Below are 3,312 nucleotides of genomic sequence, written 5' to 3' on the forward strand. Positions count from 1 at the left end.
ATATATATATATATACATGTACATATGTGGAGGTCAGATAATAACTTTCAGGAATTAGTTCTTTAATTCCTCCAAGTGTGTTCTGGGACTTGAACTCAGTCTTCAGGTTTGGTGGCAAGCACCTTTATGCTTTGAGCCCTCCCACCAGCCCTAATTTCCCTTATTCTAACTTCAATTTTACTAACTCTTTCCTGGGCTCATCTCTCTCTGTCTCCTCCAGGTCAAGCTTGTCTACTGAATAACTAATTTTTTTCAATTATTATATTTTTTAATTCTAAAATTTCCATTTGCCTCCTTTTCTAATTATTTGCTGACATGATTTTTTCCCATTTGTTTCAGAATGCTCATAATTGCTTGGAAAGGTGGTTGTTAATGCCCAATGCAGTGTATTTACCAGATACTCACATTGAGATTTTCCCTGGTTCTAGGTAAGCATGACTTTTGATAGAGACCTACACGTTTGAGGCATAATGGTGTGAGGATCTAGATCTTATCTCAACTTTTTTTTTTTTAATAGCTTGTCCCCCAAAGGAAACCAAGTATGTTCTCATATTTTTGCCATGGAGCTGCCATGGAGCTGCTTGGTCTCCGTGGACACCCTGCTGGTGTGGGGTTGGAATTCCAGATCTCCATTGACACATGTCTGGTTGGGAGGGATAAGTTTGACTGTTGGGGTTTGGTCTGTTGCTGTGTACTGAAATGCTAAATACTGGCCCCCAAGGTCTGGTTGCCCCCAGGGATGGGGAGGTCCTCACCTACCCCAAGTAATGCTATGTGACCTTGCTTTTTAACTTAAAACTATTAGTTGAATAAAGCTTCAGACATGCTATAGCTGGACTGAAGAGAGATGGGTGGCACTTGAGTTCCTGGGCTTGGGCTCTGAGGCAGAGATCATGAGAGGAGAGAGAGAGAAAGGGAGAGAGAAGACACTATGGGGTAACATAGCCATAAGGTCTGGGCTACTGGAGTAAGAGCAGCCCAGGTGGAACATGGCAAGTTATAACTTGGGGTTATTGACAGGGAAGTAGGCAAAATAGCTTAGAGAGCTGATCGAACAGCTCTAGTGCTGTTAAGGCTTATTCTAAATGTAAAGATTTATTTGGGAATTGAATGGTCAAAGGTGGGGTACCACATCAAGTGACTTATCCTTGTTCTCCATGTGACCTGCAGTTGCCTCTCAGTAAAAGGGATGAGTGACTCCAAGTCTGCCAGGTGGTGTTGATGGTGGGTTCCTCTTTAGGTTTCCTCTAACATGGCTCTGGTCAGAGCATGAGTGATCCTTCCCTAGAGGAAGTTCAGATCTCAGGGCTCCTTCTCTGGATTCTCTGATAGCATCCCACAAGGGGCTTGTGATACCCTCCCCACTCCAACTCGTGGACCAGTGAGAGGTCTCCTCTAATCTCTGCTGGCCACTCAAGACCAGATTTTCTGTGGCTGAGCTATTATTATTATTATTATTGTTATTATTGTTATTATTATTATTATTATTATTATTACTATTTATTGTTTGTTTCCATAACAGAAAAATTGGCACAAAAACTTAAGGGAAGATTTGATTTGGCTCCTGGTCAGAGGGTTCGGTCCATGGCTGTTGGCTTCACTGAAGTAGATCATTGTGGTGGCTGTGGGGGTGAGGCTGTTCCTGTCATGGTGGAGACGATGCACATGGAGAAGAGAAACCTGGGTGCCGGGTATAACCTTCAAGGCGCAGCCACCATACCGGTGTTTCTGAAGCTAGGTCATACTTTCCAAAGTTTCCAGAACATTCCAAACTAGCGCCACCACCTGGAGAGCCAGGGTTTTCAGGAGCCTTCTGGAGATGGAAAACAGCCTATACCTAAGCCATGACATCCATATCTAAGTCAGGTCACCGTCCGAACAGTCAATTCCACATTTCTCATCTACCTCTTTGCTGGTTTTGTTCTTGCTTGTTTGTTTTTGTTTTTTGTTTTTTATTTTGGCTAGAAAGGGAAGATTATTGTGGCCATGTTCTATTTCGTTTTCTTGATGTTCTGGGATGCCGGGTTTTAAAAATCTTGGCTATGTGTCTAGAATATTTAAAAGAAAAAGAAACTCCAGACCATGTGCTATCAAGTCTTCCCTAGGTCCTTGGGTCCCCAGACAGCCAGCTTTCCCTTTCTACCTTACACATCTATTTCTGTTTATCTTAGGCTCATTTTAGGTAGTGTGGAAAGGGCTTTTAATTGTGCCAATGGCTCTTAGTATCTTTGGGGAACAAAGTCAAGAGACCTCTCTAGGATAGTCAAAACCACTAATGCTCAAGACCCTTAAGTAAAATGATGCCTTATTTACACATAGCCTATGCACATCATCCTCTTTATGTTAACAAAGCATTTTAAAGAAAATGTGTGTGCACATGAGTGTAGTGCTTGTGGAGGCCAGCAGAGGGCGTTGGATGCCTGATGGTGGAGTTAGAGGTGGGTGTGAATTTCCTGCCCTATTTTGCCCCTCCACCATGGGAGCACTTGGGTCCTCAGGAAGAGCAAAAAATGCTCTGAAAAAGCCACTGAAGCATCTCTCCAGGCCTTCCTCATATATTTTAAACCATCTCTAAATTATCCATATTACCTAAAGTCAGAGAACTTGCATGTGTGGTGTTAAGTGTGATCAGCATCACCTTACACAGTAGTGTTGTGTTGCTGTGTCATAATAAGCACACAAGGAAGCATCTTGCACTTATGGTTATAAAACTATACACTGGCTGCTGTTTACAATGAGACTACAAAGAAGGCTCTGGGACCTCTAGGGAGGGTGTCTGCCCTGGTGCTTTGCTCTTCCTGGCTATGCGATGCTCCCTGGTGGCCAGTGGACCCCTTCCTGGCTCTGACTCATTCCATAGCTTATCCCATATTCTTTGCCTGTAATTTCTGCTCACCTCCACCTCTGCCTGGGCTTATAGAAAAGTCTAGTAGAAAATCCCATATATATTTTCCAGCGAGGTAGACATATCTCATAGCCAGAAACATTAAACATCTGTGACACTTTCTTTTTATTTCTGTTTTTGTTGAGACAGGGTCTCGCCATGTAGTCCATGTTGACTTCAAACTCCTGATCCTCCTGCCTCAGCCACTGGAGTACTAAGATTACAGACGGGCTCCACCAAGCCCGGCTTTCAATTCTTTCTTTTCCAAGTCTTGTTCTTTTCATTGTATTGATGTTGTAAAGAAAACGGGGTTGGAGAGACAACTCAGTGATTAAGAACACTGGCTGCTCTTCCAGAGGACCTAAGTTTAATTCCCAGCACACACATGGCAGCTCATGGCTGTGTGTAACTGCTGTTCCAGGGGATCT

This window comes from Mastomys coucha, unplaced genomic scaffold (genome assembly GCF_008632895.1).
Source record: "Mastomys coucha isolate ucsf_1 unplaced genomic scaffold, UCSF_Mcou_1 pScaffold21, whole genome shotgun sequence".
Taxonomy (NCBI): domain Eukaryota; kingdom Metazoa; phylum Chordata; class Mammalia; order Rodentia; family Muridae; genus Mastomys; species Mastomys coucha.